The 19,152-nt window shown below is 38.9% G+C and overlaps 2 long non-coding RNA genes across 2 annotated transcripts in view; both read left to right on the plus strand.

The window, feature by feature from the left end:
• Window positions 1–19,152, plus strand: part of LOC138757156 (uncharacterized) — a 100,968-nt gene that overhangs the window by 36,460 nt on the left and 45,356 nt on the right. The window lies entirely within an intron of this gene.
• Window positions 505–10,488, plus strand: LOC138756100 (uncharacterized). The gene is made up of 3 exons (XR_011352745.1): window positions 505–602; window positions 1,291–1,442; window positions 9,311–10,488. It is a non-coding gene; the product is annotated as an uncharacterized lncRNA (long non-coding RNA).

The following is a 19,152-nucleotide window of genomic DNA, read 5'->3' on the forward strand; positions in this document are numbered from 1 at the left end:
CAGCCACATTATTACATGTTTAATACTAGACTTCCAAAGAAACCACTGTGAGAGACTGTAAATCTGGAAAAGGAGGGCTTTTAGGGGTTCATACTTGCTGAAAGCTGGTGAGTCCCAAAGGAAATCCACTTCTCGACCGGCTGTGTCCTGATCGAAGGCATTTACCATATGATAGTACTTATTGGCATCCACTTCTATCTTGCGAATGTGCCTCAGCCTGCCTGAACCAAATTTCAGGTTGAATGGTCCAAAAGGCAAGCAGTTTGAGTGAAATTGCATTGTCCATGTTCGATCCAAAATCTGTTTGGTCCCAATGTAGCAACTGTGTTGCAGTGCAAAATGAAGAACGAGAAAATGATCAGACGTTTAGTTCAGTCGAAGTTCAGTAGAAGTTGTTTCAAATGATTTCATCGCATTGTGACGTCACAATGTCACTTGGAACCTCCCAAGCCAGTTCAATTAAGACACCGCTATAATTGTATGGATCATATCTGAAGAAGGGCAGAAGAGCTCAGACCTGAAATGTTGACTGTCTGTTGCTTACCATGAATACCGTATGATCTGCTGAGTTCCTGTAGCTCTTTTGTGGAGTGGATAGTCTGGTCTGTTTTTTAAATTTTCTCATGAATGACAAAACCAGACTGATCAGAGTATTTTCCATTAGATCAATATTGAAGTTCATAGGAGAATCCAAAAATTTTAAAAAGTACATTTTGAATGGACAAAACATAAACAAACAAAAAAATCCAAGCATTCACTTCTGGACAATAACTTAGTAGGCATAAGATAGCTAAAACCTCAGGGGATATGGGGCGGGTTGGGGGGTGCGGAAAACTCCTCAGAAGTGTTTTTTTCCAGATCCCTTTGTTTCTGCCCTCAATTTTACCACTTAATTTTCACACCTCTATTCATTTTTTCTGTTGCAATTAACCGACGTACACTTCCATTTAATTTCACCTTCTATTATTACACCCTTTACTATGTACTAAATTTCTGAAGTTTTTTGTTTCTCATTAAACTTTGATGTATGTCCTGTTCACACAATCCTAAACCATGACTGTAAATCAAAAGAGTTGGGGTTCCAAAATGATACTTGGAAGAGGTGACTGCATGTTACCTTGCATTCTGGAAAAAAAAACAATCAAGTAAAATGCTGCTTTCCGTAATTTAGCCAATTCTGAATTAACAAAGTCACTGCCACATGTTATCTCACAGGCTTCAATGTTCAAGGTTCCTTTATTGTCCTGTACGTAATATACAAAATGTGTTAATTTTTGTTTGCTTTTGAAGATACACAAGAAGACACCACTATATCCACACTGCTACCAAAAAGAGAAAGAGAAGCAAAAGAAAGTCTCTTCAGAGGCATTGAGTGTCCATGGATCCCACCACCTCCTCCAATGACACTGTATACTGTACTCATCTAACCTTAGTGGCCTCTGGTTTGTTCCAATGGTGAACCCATCTGTTATATGTAATGATAGTGATCAGGGTTGCATTTGCTACTAGCAAGGTCTTAAGGATATAATTCCTGTTTGGTTATACTTTGCTGCCAGCAGGGGCTGACACAGTGCAAGAGACTGCTGTAAGTAAGATCTGTAATGGAGGCTTGCAGCCTCTTGGCATGCCTCATAGGCTTCTTACAACAACTTTAAAGTAAAGAACCTTTTCCTTCATTCATGTGTTGTCTAAGAACTCACACATATGAATACAAGATGAAACATTATGTGATATCTTATCAAAAGAATTTTGAAAGACCATTCATGCAACATTAGCCAATATTTATATACTCAATCATTGAAATATGATTTACTTTTACATTATCTCTGTTAGCTTTAATTTATTTAGCAATATATTTCTGATATTGGGTGGCACAGTTAGCGTAGCAGCTAGCGCAATGTCCTGGGTACAGTGTACAGCGTACAGTGACCTGGGTTGGAATCGGGTGCTGTCTGTAAGTAGTTTGTACATTCTCCGTGTGACCTGCATGTGTTTTCTCGAGGTCCTCTGGTTTACTTCAAACCTCCAAATGAGTGGGGTTGGTAGGTTAATTGGGTGTAAGTGGGCTTTAAGGGCCTTCTATTGTCCCCCCCCCCCCCACCATGACTACCAGCCCCCCCACATCTCCATCGGGCACACAAAACTCAAAACGGTCAACCAGTTTACCTATCTCGGCTGCACCATTTCATCAGATGCAAGGATCGACAATGAGATAGACAACAGACTCGCCAAGGCAAATAGCGCCTTTGGAAGACTACACAAAAGAGTCTGGAAAAACAACCAACTGAAAAACCTCACAAAGATAAGCGTATACAGAGCCGTTGTCATACCCACACTCCTGTTCGGCTCCGAATCATGGGTCCTCTACCGGCACCACCTACGGCTCCTAGAACGCTTCCACCAGCGTTGTCTCCGCTCCATCCTCAACATCCATTGGAGCGCTCACACCCCTAACGTCGAGGTACTCGAGATGGCAGAGGTCGACAGCATCGAGTCCACGCTGCTGAAGATCCAGCTGCGCTGGATGGGTCACGTCTCCAGAATGGAGGACCATCGCCTTCCCAAGATCGTATTATATGGCGAGCTCTCCACTGGCCACCGTGACAGAGGTGCACCAAAGAAAAGGTACAAGGACTGCCTAAAGAAATCTCTTGGTGCCTGCCACATTGACCACCGCCAGTGGGCTGATAACGCCTCAAACCGTGCATCTTGGCGCCTCACAGTTTGGCGGGCAGCAGCCTCCTTTGAAGAAGACCGCAGAGCCCACCTCACTGACAAAAGGCAAAGGAGGAAAAACCCAACACCCAACCCCAACCAACCAATTTTCCCTTGCAACCGCTGCAATCGTGTCTGCCTGTCCCGCATCGGACTGGTCAGCCACAAACGAGCCTGCAGCTGACGTGGACTTTTTACCCCCTCCATAAATCTTCGTCCGCGAAGCCAAGCCAAAGAAAAAATTGTCCTGTATCATTTTTTTTTTAAATTCCTATTAATTTTATTGTCTTCAAGAAGTCAATGAAACTTAGATTCAAATAGGTGTAGAGTGGCATATCTAGTATCATTTCTGCCTCGATGTTCCTGCAACTAAGATTCATTCCTGACCTCCGGTGCTGTCTCTGTGGCGTTCTCCATGTGACCATTTAGGAGTTCTCCAGGTACTCTAGTTCCCTCACACATCCCAGGGACCTATGGGTTCATTGGTTAATTGGCCACTTTGTACTGGCTTAAGTGTGCAGAATAGAATGTGCGGGGAGTTTATAGGAATGTGTGGAAAGTAGGTTACAGTGAAAATTAGAAAGGAATGAGATTGCTCTGGCATAAACCTGATGGGCCACAATTATTTTTAAGCAGTTCTGCTCATTTCCCCGGAATTTCAAAGACAGGTGATGCTAAGAAGCCATAGAAGAATCAGAGGCACTTTATTAGGGCATTAATGTCTTAAACTTTTAACATTTACAGCAATGCCTTCCTGAAATTCCAACTTGTGTATCTTTGAAGTCCCTGATGTAATTTTTCAAGAATAATATTCTAAAGCTTTGAATCAGACCAGCCGAAATCATTCATCACTTAAATGTGCTACAAATTGCATTATAGTCTTTAGGTTGCCTTTGGAATATTACATTCAGAATGCCTCAATTCTGAATTGGATTTCTTAATGTTTAGGAACAGATGGCTATTCTCAATCAATTGAATATTAAGCTACAACTGAAGGATAAAATGACTGACCTTTTGTGAAGAGATTTCCTTTGATATACCAGAGCAGTGATCATTGGTATACATTTCATTTTGCCAAACACAGATGGCAAGATATTAATCTGGATAAGGACTACCAGCATTAAATTGTTTAATATAGATTTTTATTCAATTTCTGCAAGAAAGAAAATGGTATAGAAAATTTAGAGCACTGAAAGGAGAAACATATTGGATATAAGTTTATTGAATCTTGCATTTATGGAATTATTCTTCACTCCCTTTCCATTTGGGAGCAATGCCTACATTTAAAAGGTCAGCAAACATCAACCTCTAATTCATGCAATTAAGACATAATTCTGAATTTTTGGGGTTTCCTATGATTGGGGCTTAGCCCCCTGCTTCGTTTATCTTCTATAATAAACTGTCAGCTTGTATTGAATGAACTGGACTGAGCACAGCCAGGATTGTCTACCACAATCACAATCAGGTTGGAGCATTGTTTTGGGAAATAGACTGTTAAGCCTAGTGTATAATTCAACAACTGTAATCAAAAGGCCAAAGATAAGCCTTAACCGCTTGTGGTTAGGATGCTGGAATAATATTCCTAGATTTTGCATACTTCTCTTTAACTCATGCATGTCAAACAAATTTGCTATAGTCACACATGACACTTGAGTTCTTTGAACTAATTTATGATGTAGAAGTACATTATTAATTATAAAAATTTGCACACAATGAAGAGCAGATTTTGATAAAGGAAAATTAAGATGCTGTCCTTAAAGCTAACCAAATAGAGCATTGAGTTTGTAGCAGTGATATTTATTTTATTCCTCCTTTTTGAAACTGCTCTGAGCGACTCATGCTTAAAAACTTACAGACAAGGTGGTCACCAATGCAGTAGTAAACAAAGACTTCATCATCAGGTTGTCACACATTTTTGCAAAGATATTAAATTAAAACACCTCTGTGATTGAGAAAGATGTTACAAATGACAAGATACTATTTGAAGAGCAGTGGAGATGTTTAAGAAAGTCTTAAGGAGAGATTGATTAAAGTATTTTCAGGAATGAGGACTTGCAAATCCCAAGGCTGGGAGATGATGAAAATATGAAATTAAATATAAATTGTTGGAAATACTCCGGCAGGAGGCACTTGTGGAAGGAGAAGCAACATTAGAATCATAGAACATTACAGCACCAAAACAGGCCCTTTGGCTCTTCCACTTTGTGGCAAACTATTATTCTGCTTGGTCCCATGGACCTGTATTAGCCCATATCATTCCATACCCCTCCCATCCATGTACTTGTCCAATTATTTTAAATGATAAAATTGAGCCTCCATTCATTTTAGCTGGCAGCTTGTTCCACACTCCCACCAATCTCTTCATGAAGCTCCCCCTAAAGATCCCCCTAAACATCTCCCCTTTCACTCTTAAATCATGCCATCTGGTTTGTATTTCATCTAACCTCAGTGGAAAAAGCCTACTTACATTTACCCTACCTATACCCATCATAATTTTGTATACCTCTATAAAATCTCCCCTCATTATTCTACACTCCAGGGAAGAAACAGTCTGAACCTGGTTACCCTTTCCCTGTAACTATGTTCCCCAAGTCCTGGCAACATCCTAATAAATCTTCTCTGCACTCTCTTAAGTTTATTGGTATCTTCTTGTGGTTAGGAGAGCACGATTGCACGCAATACTCCAAATTTGGCCTCCCCAATGTCTTACACAACTTTACCATAATATACCAAGTCCTGTACTCAATACTTTGATTTATGAAGGCCAATGTGCCAAATGCTATTTTTATAAATCTATTTATCTCTAATGACAATTTCAGAAAATTATGTATTTTTATTCCCAGATCCCTCTGTTCCACAACACTCCTCAGTCACCTACCATTTACTGTGAATGTCCTACCTTGGCTTGTCCTTCAAAATGTAATACCTCATCTCCAACTGCATTAAATTCCATCTACCATTTTCCAGTTCTTTTTTTCCAGCTGGTCCAGATACCTCTGGAAGCTTTCAAACCTTCCTTGCTGTCCACAATGCCTTCAATCTTTCTGTCATCTGCAAACTTGCTGATCCAATTTACCACATTATCAATCTGATCATTGATCTAGATGGCAAAGAACAATGGACCATGCATAGATCCTTGAGGCACACCACTAGTCACAGGCCTTAGACAGAAAGGCAAACATCACAACTAGTGTCCGGCCTCTCCCATATAGCCAATGTCAAATCCAGTTTACTAGTTCACCTTGAATACCAAGCAGCTGACCTCCCATGGGGGACCCTATCAAAGGCACTATTAAAGTCCCTGTAGGCAAAATTCAGAGTCGTTCCTTCATCAACTGTCATGGTTACCTCCTTGAAAAACTCTATTAACCACGTCCTACCATGCATGTTAACTATCCCTAATCAGTACCTGACTATCTAAATACAAGCAATGCCACTCCTCACTCTTTTATCCCTCCCACTCTATTGTGTCTGAAACAATGGGACACTGGATCTTGAGCTGCAAGACCTGTCCCTTCTGAAACCAAGTTTACTAATGGCCCAAAATTCATAATTCTATTTGCCAATCCATACTTTCTTTTCTTTGGCTTGGCTTCACGGACGAAGATTTATGGAGGGGGTAAAAGTCCACGTCAGCTGCAGGCTCGTTTGTGGCTGACAAGTCTGATGCGGGACAGGCAGACACGGTTGCAGCGGCTGCAGGGGAAAATTGGTTGGTTGGGGTTGGGTGTTGGGTTTTTCCTCCTTTGCCTTTAGTCAGTGAGGTGGGCTCTGCGGTCTTCTTCAAAGGAGGTTGCTGCCCGCCAAACTGTGAGGCGCCAAGATGCACGGTTTGAGGCGATATCAGCCCACTGGCGGTGGTCAATGTGGCAGGCACCAAGAGATTTCTTTAGGCAGTCCTTGTACCTTTTCTTTGGTGCACCTCTGTCACGGTGGCCAGTGGAGAGCTCGCCATATAACACGATCTTGGGAAGGCAATGGTCCTGCATTCTGGAGACGTGACCCATCCAGCGCAGCTGGATCTTCAGCAGCGTGGACTCGATGCTGTCGACCTCTGCCATCTCGAGTACTTCGACGTTAGGGATGAAAGCGCTCCAATGGATGTTGAGGATGGAGCAGAGACAACGCTGGTGGAAGCGTTCTAGGAGTCGCAGGTGATGCCGGTAGAGGACCCATGATTCGGAGCCGAACAGGAGTATGGGTATGACAACGGCTCTGTATACGCTTATCTTTGTGAGGTTTTTCAGTTGGTTGTTTTTCCAGACTCTTTTGTGTAGTCTTCCAAAGGCGCTATTTGCCTTGGCGAGTCTGTTGTCTATCTCATTGTCGATCCTTGCATCTGATGAAATGGTGCAGCCGAGATAGGTAAACTGGTTGACCGTTTTGAGTTTTGTGTGCCCGATGGAGATGTGGGGGGGCTGGTAGTCATGGTGGGGAGCTGGCTGATGGAGGACCTCAGTTTTCTTCAGGCTGACTTCCAGGCCAAACATTTTGGCAGTTTCCGCAAAGCAGGACGTCAAGCGCTGAAGAGCTGTCTCTGAATGGGCAACTAAAGCAGCATCGTCTGCAAAGAGTAGTTCACGGACAAGTTTCTCTTGTGTCTTGGTGTGAGCTTGCAGGCGCCTCAGATTGAAGAGACTGCCATCCGTGCGGTACCGGATGTAAACAGCGTCTTCATTGTTGGGGTCTTTCATGGCTTGGTTCAGCATCATGCTGAAGAAGATTGAAAAGAGGGTTGGTGCGAGAACACAGCCTTGCTTCACGCCATTGTTAATGGAGAAGGGTTCAGAGAGCTTATTGCTGTATCTGACCCGACCTTGTTGGTTTTCGTGCAGTTGGATAATCATGTTGAGGAACTTTGGGGGACATCCGATGCGCTCTAGTATTCCTATAATATTCCTATAATATTCCTATAATATTCATTGCATCAAAATAGATGTACCTGAGAACATTATTTCCACCATACACAACCCTTTAATTTCTGCCTTTACATGCAGTTTTAAACATCATATTTTACTTGCATGGGTAGCAGTCCTGAGATCACAACCTTGGAGGTCCTGTAACCTAGTCCCTGACTTTCTTTTCAGGACCTCAACACCGATCCTACGCATGTCATTGGTCCCTAGAAGGACATCTAACTGCTCACCCTCCATCCTGAGAATGATGTAAACTTGATCTGAGATATCTTGGACTCTGGCACCAGGGAGCAACATACCATCGAGATTCTTGATCTCTTTCACAGAACATCTTATCTGTCTCCCTAACTATAGAATCACACTACAGCTTGCCTCTTCTCCTCTCTTCCCTTTTTAGTCACAAGACCAGACTCCATGCTAGAGACCTGACTGCTGTGGCTTGTCCCTGATAGGTTGTCCAGCTCAACAGTATCCAAATCAGTATATGCATTATTAAGAGAAAGAATTAACAGCCCATTCCTTTTCCCACTCCTTACCATCACCCAGCTCATTTCTCCTGCCTCCAAGGTGTGATTGCGCCCCTGTAACTCCCATCTATCACCCCCTCAGCCTCTCAAATGATCTGGTGTTCATCCAACTTCAGCTCCAATTCCCTAACACAGTTTTTAAGGAGCTGGAGCTCGATGCAATTTTCATAGATAAAGTCATCAGGGATACTGTTGGCTTCCCTGTCTATCCATATTTTGCACGGGAAGGTTGTCACTGCCGAGGCTGCCATTCCCACTATCTATGAAAAATAAAATAAATTAGAAAAATTTTTTAAAACTTCATACTATTGCTCTGTTTGTCTTGCATCGATGCGGACTGTCTTGCTGAGATTTTCCAACATTTTATGTTTTTGTTACTGGACAGACTGGCATTGATTTCATTAGGAGTAGAACAGTTTGGGGACATCTAATGGAATTTCTCAAAAATACAAGGTTTTTTATTGGCATTTCCAAGAAAGAATAGTTTCCAGTAATAGGAAGGTCAATGTGCACTTGACTCAGATTTAGCATAATTAGTAGGTGGCACAGTTAGCGTAACGGTCAGTGCAACGCTGATAAAGCGCCAGCAATCAGGACCGGGGTTTGAATCCCAATTGTTGTAAGGAGCATGTCTGTAAGGAGTTTGTAGGCTCTCCCGATGTCTGCATGGGTTTTTCCCGGCGGCTGTGATTTCCTCACACCATTCAAAATGTATTGGGGGGTTGTCGGTTAATTGGGTGTAATTGGACTGCATGGGCTCATGGGCTGAATTGATTGATTGATTGATTAAAGTGTTTTCAGTATTTTCTGGGAAAGTTTTCTGAGAAGACAGAACATGATAGCACAGGAAAAGGCCATTTGGATCACAATGTCTGCCATGAAAACAATGCCAAATTAAATGGAAACTCTTCTCCCTGCACGTGACCCATATTTCTCACCCTTCATTTTCACACATCTATTTATATCCCTCCATTTCTTGCATATTCACATGTCTGACTGATATCTTTTTTGTTAATATTTTTGGGGGGATATGGAAATGGCACTATTTATTGACCGTCACTAAAGCTCCATAGAAGATTCTGAGCTGATGCAGTTCATTCATGAAGGAACCTCTGCAGATTAAATTTAATATTTAATTTTTTTTAAATTTAGACATACAGAACGGTAACATCTATTGGAAGAGTACCAGGATATATACTCCATGACAATAAAAGACCAGTGATATATTTCCAAGGCAGGATGGTGTGTGGCTTCAGAGAAAACATTTACCTGAATTTCTTGTCCTTCTGGTGGCAGAGGCGATGCATTTTGTAGATCTCAGAGTCATCTTCTCCAAGAAATCCCTTTGAGCTTTTCTTCTATTCTTCCTATTATGTCAAAGGCTCAAATCTCTGATTCTATAGGCTGAATATACAATTATATGAATCAAACCAGCAACACGAGGTCCTTCATACTTGTACTGTTCAATAAGATCATGTTTAAATTTGATTGTAACCTACTGTTCATGTCTGTCCATCCCAGTTACCATTTGTCCCCTTGCTTATCAAGAATCAATTGACCTCTGTCTTAAAAATATGCCTTAAAAAGTCTGGTCCCACAATGCCACAAGGAAGAGAGTTCAAAAGACTCAGTATTCTCTGATAGAGAAAAAAAAATTGCCTTGTAATACAGAACTGTCTTAATAAATAATGATCACTGAATACTAAATAAACTTACAAGGAATGGGTGTCTTTAAATAACAGATATTGTTGGGAGAGTGGGTAGGATAGGGAATGGGATGGTAGGATCTTCCTTCCAACTTTATGTTTCCAGTAATAGTGCTACAGTTCACATAGTGAATGAACAATAACTGCTTATCATGATCAAATCAGGATGGCATAAGTATTTATATAATCAACTTTATACAGTACTGTCGATATTTCCGGCATGCATCATTATTGCGCATAGAAATATACTCATCAAAATATGTTGAGATGTTCCAATTTTATAATTCCAATTGAAATTTGAGATTTTGGGTTAACCTGATAAATAGGGCCAGAAGAAAACATGGCCCAAAATCTAGAATAATAAAACAGAGTGAATCCGAAACTCCAATGTTAACCAAGCACAAAAAAAGTCCTCAGAGCAAATATATGTCTCTTTAACAGGAAAAGACCACCTGCCACCCGCAGTCAAGAGACACTGCTTCTCCATCTCCTTTGACAGCTACAGGAGACAGTGTGGACACAGGAAGGAATGCTAGCAAAAAAGTATTTGACCCATCATGCCAAATAATGTGCACGCAGTGATAGGATTAGGCAGAAAACAGCTGGGTCCAATTAATAACCACTTGTTACTAATTCAACCATAATGAAATAATGAATGAGGAAAGAATCTAGCTAAAGTACTAAATTTGCTTCTTTGGAGGTTATTACATAAATATTAAAATGAAAGTTGTTTTAAAGATATATTGACTGGAAATTTTTTTTGTAGCTTTAAATTTATTTATTTTGAGATTTGACTTATTGCTAAATTGGATTCTACTATACTAGCACCTCTGGGCTGTGTGCTCAGCCTTCTGTTCACATCACTGACCCACCACTGCAACAGCAGCTCCAGCTCCAACAATGTCATCAAGTGGTTGGTGACCTTATCACCAACAACGAGTCATGTTACGCAGAAGAGGTGGAAAATCACATGTTATGGTGCAAGAGTAACAACTTGAGTCTCAAAGTGGACAAGACGAAAGAGATGATTGAGGACTTCAGAAGGACCAAGAATGGTCCCTCCACTACACATCAACAACACTGTAGTGGAGAGAGTGGAGAACACCAAGTATCTTGGAGTTCACATTAGACTTATTGTGGATACTTTATATCTCCTCACTTGTCAGGAAGGCACAACAGTGATTGCACTTCCTGAGAAGACTGAAACAGGCAAGGCTGCCAGCCTCCATTATGTCAAACTTCTGCAGTAGTTCTATCGAGAGGGTCCTGGCCAGCTGCATCACAGTGTGATATGATTGCTGAAGAGAAATGGATTGGAGATCAATCCATAGGACCATAACAATGGCAGAGAGGATCACTGGAGATTCCCTCCCCCCCAACTCCCCCCCCCCCCCAATCAACATGATCTACCCGGATCATTGTCTGAAGAGGGTGTGCAAAATAATCCAGGACTCCTTCGCCCCTGCACGCAGCATCTTACAGCTGCTCTCATTGGGAAAGAGACACAGGAGTATCAAAGCCAGCACCACAAGGCACCACAAGGAACAGCTTCTTCCCATTGTCAGTGAGAATGCTTAACAACCAAAGGAACTGCTCACACTAGCCATGCGAGACTCATATTAATTTTGCACCAAGGACCTGAGAACGCTGTTTTGTCAGGTTGTACTTGTGCAATCCAACGACAAACTTTTTAAAAACATTTTTTTATTTATCATTGTATCAATGCAAAAAAAATCAATAATATAACATTAATCATTTGATCATGTATAATGATACAATAAAAAGGACTTTTAAATTTTTCTCCCCAACCCCCCTCCCTCCCAAAAGAAAGAAAAAAAAAGAAAAGAAGGAAAAGGAAAGAACACCAATTGCTACATATATAATATTGGTAGCATATACATTCTCATTGATTGCTATTCTAGTCTCTAATTGAGAGGGGTGGGTGAGGTGGATGGAAATTTATTCATAAAATCCATATATGGTTTCCAAATATCATAAACATTTTCAACTCGATTCCTTAAATCATATGTTATTTTTTCTAAAGGTATACAATTTTGCATTTCATTATGCCATCTACCTAATGATACTACATTTTCAGTTTTCCATGTTTTTGCTCAACATTTCTTCACTGTTGCTACTGCTATACTTAAACATTTCTCTTGACATTTATACAATTTCATCTTTACACCTTTTTCATATATATATTCCCAAGTTAAAATATTCTTGGGTCCTTTTGTATCTTTATCTTCACAATTTGTCCTAGTAAGACACTCAAATCATTCCAAAACCTTTCCACTTTTTCAAAAAGTCCATATTTGTTTTGTACATTGAAAACACATCAGAATAATTAGAATTAAGTCCATTTAATTTTTGTGGAATATAAAATTTTGATGGAGAAAATTATATTGGACCATTTGGCATCTGGTATTAACTGTATTAGTTGCACTTTCTTGACACAGTTTTGACCACATTTCCTCTTGAATTTGTATGTTTAAATCTTTCTCCCATTGCATTTTTTATTTATATAAATCCTTTTTTCCTTGTAGTTTCTTGTAATTTTATATATACAGGAGTAACAAATTTCTTGACCATAAATGTATCTATTATATCTTCAAATTGATTTTGTTTTAGAAGCCTCAAATCTGTTCCCAATTTCATATTTTCAATACAATTTTAACTGATAGTATGCAAAAATTGTATTATTTTGTATTTTATATTTATCTTTTAATTGTTCAAAAGTTAAAAAGAATGATCCTAAGAAACAATCTTTTATCCTCTGCATTCCTTTATTGTATCAATTATCAAATAAAGAATTATTCAAAGAAAAAGAAGTTGATTTTGTTTTAACCATTTTTTTCATAGTTGATAATTTTTAAGTCTTCTTTCCATATGAATTCTATTCCATATTTTAAATATATGTTTCAAAACTAATGCCTCCTTAGTCCCTATAGACAACTCACTATTCCCTTTATATAAAATTTGTTCTGGAATAGATTCTCCAATTTTATTCATTTCAATCTGAACCCAAGTTGTTTTTTCACCCCTTTGATAAGAGGAGGCCAAGAATCTCAATTGAGCTGCTTTAAAATAATTCTTAAAATTTGGTAATTTTAGTCCACCTGATCAAATTTCCACATTAATTTTTCTAGACCAAATCTTGACATCTTGCCTTTCCAAATAAAATCTCGTATCATTTTATTCAAACTTTGAAAAAATGATTCAGGTACATGGATGGGTAACAATTGAAATAAATATTGTATTCTTGGAAAAATATTCATTTTAACACAATTCACACATCCTATTAGTGTTATTGGTAATTTTTTCGATCTTCTCAAGTCTTCTTCCATCTTTTTTAATAATGGTAAATAATTTAACTTAAACAAATTTTTTATATTTTTATTAATTTTTATTCCTACTTGCCACTTAAATTTTATCAATCTTTTACACTGAGAATAATCCATATCTACTATAGGCATACTTCATTTTTATCAACATTAACTTTATAACCCAATACTAATCCTTACTCTTTTAATCTCTCATTCAACTTATTTTATGATATTTCTGGTCTCATTAAATGTACTATCTTCTTTCTTTGGCTTGGCTTCGCGGACGAAGATTTATGGAGGGGGCAAAAAGTCCACGTCAGCTGCAGGCTCGTTTGTGGCTGACAAGTCCGATGCGGGACAGGCAGACACGATTGCAGCGGTTGCAAGGGAAAATTTGTTGGTTGGGGTTGGGTGTTGGGTTTTTCCTCCTTTGCCTTTTGTCAGTGAGGTGGGCTCTGCGGTCTTCTTCAAAGGAGGTTGCTGCCCGGCAAACTGTGAGGCGCCAAGATGCACGGTTTGAGGTGTTATCAGCCCACTGGCGGTGGTCAATGTGGCAGGCACCAAGAGATTTCTTTAGGCAGTCCTTGTACCTTTTCTTTGGTGCACCTCTGTCACGGTGGCCAGTGGAGAGCTCGCCATATAACACGATCTTGGGAAGGCGATGGTCCTCCATTCTGGAGACGTGACCCATCCAGCGCAGCTGGATCTTCAGCAGCGTGGACTCGATGCTGTTGACCTCTGCCATCTCGAGTACTTCGACGTTAGGGGTGTAAGCGCTCCAATGGATGTTGAGGATGGAGCGGAGACAACGCTGGTGGAAGCGTTCTAGGAGCCGTAGGTGGTGCCGGTAGAGGACCCATGATTCGGAGCCGAACAGGAGTGTGGGTATGACAACGGCTCTGTATACGCTTATCTTTGTGAGGTTTTTCAGTTGGTTGTTTTTCCAGACTCTTTTGTGTAGTCTTCCAAAGGCGCTATTTGCCTTGGCGAGTCTGTTGTCTATCTCATTGTCGATCCTTGCATCTGATGAAATGGTGCAACCGAGATAGGTAAACTGGTTGACCGTTTTGAGTTTTGTGTGCCCGATGGAGATGTGGGGGGGCTGGTAGTCATGGTGGGGAGCTGGCTGATGGAGGACCTCAGTTTTCTTCAGGCTGACTTCCAGGCCAAACATTTTGGCAGTTTCCGCAAAGCAGGACGTCAAGCGCTGAAGAGCTGGCTCTGAATGGGCAACTAAAGCGGCATCATCTGCAAAGAGTAGTTCACGGACAAGTTTCTCTTGTGTCTTGGTGTGAGCTTGCAGGCGCCTCAGATTGAAGAGACTGCCATCCGTGCGGTACCGGATGTAAACAGCGTCTTCATTGTTGGGGTCTTTCATGGCTTGGTTCAGCATCATGCTGAAGAAGATTGAAAAGAGGGTTGGTGCGAGAACACAGCCTTGCTTCACGCCATTGTTAATGGAGAAGGGTTCAGAGAGCTCATTGCTGTATCTGACCCGACCTTGTTGGTTTTCGTGCAGTTGGATAATCATGTTGAGGAACTTTGGGGGACATCCGATGCGCTCTAGTATTATCTGCAAATAGGCTAATTTTATGTTCTTTTTACCTACTTCAAATCCATTAATTTCTGTATGAGTTCTAATTATTTCTGCTAATGGTTCAATTGCTAATGTGAATAGAAAAGGTGATAATGAGCAACCTTGTCTGGAAGATCTTTCTAACAAAAAAGGTTTTGATATTTGTTTATTTGTAATCCCTTTCACTTTTGGCTGGTCATATAATACCTTTATCTAATTTATAAAAATATTTGGGATTCCAAAAGCATTAAGTGTTTCAAATTAAAAAGTCCCACTCTAACATATCAAATGCTTTCCCCACAGCTAGTGCTACCACCAACGCTGGGATCTTTCTAAATTTATCAAATTAAAAAATTTAACTATATTGTTTGCTGCTCTTCTATTTTTAATAAAAACCAATTTGATCCATATTTATTAATTTTGGTAAAAATCCAACTAACCTAATAACTAATAATTTTGATACAATTTTATAACCTGTATTCAGTAGTGATATAGGTCTATATGAAGAAGCTTGTAAACAATCTTTCCTTTTCTTCAGAATTACTGCTATTAACACTGTTTTAAATTATTCTGGAAAATCATGTACCTTTTTCATTTTGTCTAATAGCACCATTAATACAGATAGTAATAACTCCTTAAACTCTTTATAAAACTCTGGAGGAAAACCATCCTCACCCGGTGCTTTTTATTTTGTAAAGACATTAGGGTCTCATAAACTTCTATTTCAGAAAAAATATTAGACAACCTTAGCTTTTCATCATCTTTTAGCACAGGCAATTTAACTTGTCTCAAATACTCTTTTCTTTTGTTGTTATCTTTCAAAGATTCTGAATGATAAAGTTTAGCATAAAATTCCCTAAAATTATCATTTTTTTTTCCTGTGGTTTATATGTAATCTGGCCTGTAGGTTTTTAATTGCAGTTATTGTTCTAGAAGTTTATTACATTTTTGATTTCCATGCTAAGACTTTATGTCCCCTTTCACCCAACTCGTAGTATTTTTGTTTCAATCTCATTATATCTCTCTGCATTCTATAAGTCTGTATTGTATTAAATTTTAATTTCTTACACTCTAACAGTTTTGTCTTCTCATCATCTTTTTTGCACTTGTATTTCCTTCTCCGATTTCATTATTTATTTACCTAACTGGTCTACTTCTTTTATATTCTTTCTCTACTTTTAAAGTATAACTTATTATTTGACCTCTTAAATATGCCTTCACAGAATCCCATATTGTAAACTTACTTGTTACTGAATCTTTATTGGCTTCAAGAACAAAATTTATCTGTTGTCTCATATAATCATAAAATTCTCTTTTCTTCAACAAGGTTGTATTTAACCTCCATATATAGCCTATCCTTTGCTCTTCTTCCAATGAAATTTAAAAAATTAAAGGTGAATGATCTGATAAAATTTGTGCTTGATATTCGACACTTTGTGTTCTATATTGAAATTGTGTAGAAATTAGAAACACATCTATTTATGAATATGTTTTGTATCGAAATGAATAAAAGGAATAATCCTTTTAATTTGGATGAATTCTTCTTCAAATATCCACTAGATCCATATCTTTCATTAAATCTACTACTATTTTTGCTACTTTATTTTTCATAATTTTATCTCCTGATTTCTCCACTTTAAGGTCCAAAGCAAAATTAAAATTTCCCCCAATATAAGTTTTCCCTTGGCATTTGATAATTGCATAAAAGCATCTTGTATACATTGACCATCATCTACATTTGGTGCATACATATTCATTAAGATCCATTGTTCATTTTTTATGTTCTTTTTCTGTCAAATGTGTTTCTTATTGAAAAGCAAAGTCTACTTTAGTTTTTTTTCATATATACTAATTTTTTAATGCTTTATTTGGTTCTGCATCCGATTAATATTAATACTAATAAAATTCAACTTTTCAGTCATCCATTAAATCTATTAACCATCCATATTTCCACTCCTTTTCCTCTTACATTTAAAACACTAATAGTATATTTCATAATATAATTATTATATTTAGGTATATTAAGAAATACAATGAAAGAAAACAGAAAATGATAGAACCCCCCAGATCCCCCATCCACCAAAGGCATACATTATTAACAATACATCCTTACACCCCTAATCTATAGGAGTTGTGGTCAAAAGCACATCTGCTCACATGACTCCACAGAAGCTGGACTCATATTGCCTCAGATCCATTCAATCTCGGCTAATTAGCAAATTTAACTTATTTATAGATCTTTTGGGTAAGAACTTTCCTCCCTAATTCTCTCTCTCTCTCTCGCTCTCTCTCTCACACACACACACACACACACACACACACACACACACACACACACACACACACTCAACACATATTTCTTTTCTTCTTTATATCTTTTGCTGTAATCTTTCTACTTTCTCTTTCACTTCAAACATAACTCACTTCTTGTCTCTCTTTCTCAGGTAATGAATCTACAAACACTTTTGCTTCATTGCGTTCTGTAAAAAATCTATAGTTTCCTTCAGGAACAAAAACTTCCAATACCATCAGGTATCTTAAAACAAAAGAATAAACTTTTTTCCATAAAATATTTTTAACAGCATTGAATTCTTTTCTTTTTTTACAACGAATCAAAGCTTATATCTGGGTAAAAGAAGATCTTATTTCCATTATAAATTAATAGTGACTGTCTCCCTTTCACTTGCTTTTCCTCCAATTTCAGGATCTTTTCCCTCACTTAGTAACCAAGTAACCTGACCAGTATTGACTGTGGCTTTTGATCTGGCTGCGGTTTTGGTTGTAACGCTCTATGTGCTCTTTCAATCTCAATGTTTCCTTGAAATTCGGTTACCCCCAAAGATTAAAGAATCCAACATTGGAAAAACCTCTTCATGTCTTGTCCTTCATCGCTTCTATAAGTCCAACAATTTTTATATTATTTCTTCTACTGAAACTTTCTAACATATCAGTTTTTTGAGTTAGTTGATCTTTTGTTGTAGCTGTTTCTACTTGAATTTTTTTCATCTGTTCTTTAACATTTTGAATTTCAAATTTGCTCTCTTAAATTTTTTCTTCAACAACAATTTTTTAAATCCATTTGCGACATCATTCTTTGCACCTTTTTTGTAAAGCTCTTATTCTCAACTATACTCTCATTACAATTTTTCACTTCTATTGTCAAGTGCACCAAAGATGCACTTTGGTGCATATCCATATATTTCTTCATTTCTTCGTACATGACTCTTTCATTTTCTTCTGTTCTTTAGTCAAAACTCTCTGTTCTATGTACCTTTCTTGTTCTTCCTGTTCTCTTTTTGATCGCTGGAGCTGGAGGCTTCTTGAGCTTTTTAAAAAATTGCCTCCTGTAGCGGCTGTGTAGTGGGCCAAGCGACCGTGCAGCGTGTTGTCGCGAACCATTGGCAGCATGGTTCTGCGGGCCACGGAACAACTAAACAAACAGGTGAATACTCACCTAACGGAGCGGTACTGTGTGCTGGAGAATGGCGCGTTGCCCTGCCAGGTATCCTGCCAGAAGGTGCAGGATACCTACAAGGATCATTTTAACCCTGTCGGTCCCATGGATAGGAAGCACTCCAGTAGCAATGTCTTGCCTTGTCCCGTGGAGCCTGGGACATGAGGGGTATGAAAGAAGATTGTAAAACCTGAATAAAGTCAGTCTTGAATTGACTAATATGGCATGTGTGTTTGTATTACTTTAGTAGCTCTACCGTAAGTAGCCACTACACTCCATTGTTTTACGTGCTCTGCGCAAGCGCGAATCTTCAGCAATCTTGTACAGTGATGCCCAAGGTCCCCCCAGCTCCAGGCTTGTCTCCAAGAGCTCCAGGATTCTTCTACAAGGTAGGCCTCTCTTCTTTATCTGTTTCCTTTTCTTGCTCGATATCTTGAAAAGTAGTAGTTATTTTATCCTTCTTTGGTGGCATTCTGTGTAGTTCTATAGGCCTTCCGACAGCTTTCCTTTCTGATTTTTATAAAAATCACCAGCTCTTTTGTACTCTTTTTTGAATTTTTTTTTGGAGAGAGAAGGGATTCCAAGTCTAATCCCACAACATCATGTGGCACCCCCCCCCCCCCCACCATGACAATAAACTTGTCAACTTGAAGGTATCAAATAATTGACACAATATTAAAGCAAAATACAGTAAAACCTCTGTTATCCAGAATTCAAGCAAATGGCAGCCTCAAGCAACTGGCAAATAAAATCAAGGAAAATAAATAAAAATTATCAAAATAAATAAGAATAAAATAGATGGTACAAAATAAGCAAGTTTAAAATTGTGAAGTAAATTTTCTCTGAAATAGCACATAAACCTTTGGTGAAGATCTACCGGGACCAATGCCTGAAGAGGGCGCACAAAATCAGTGAACCGGTGCGGACTCGAA

Source organism: Narcine bancroftii, chromosome 3 (assembly GCF_036971445.1).
Source record: "Narcine bancroftii isolate sNarBan1 chromosome 3, sNarBan1.hap1, whole genome shotgun sequence".
NCBI classification, from domain to species: domain Eukaryota; kingdom Metazoa; phylum Chordata; class Chondrichthyes; order Torpediniformes; family Narcinidae; genus Narcine; species Narcine bancroftii.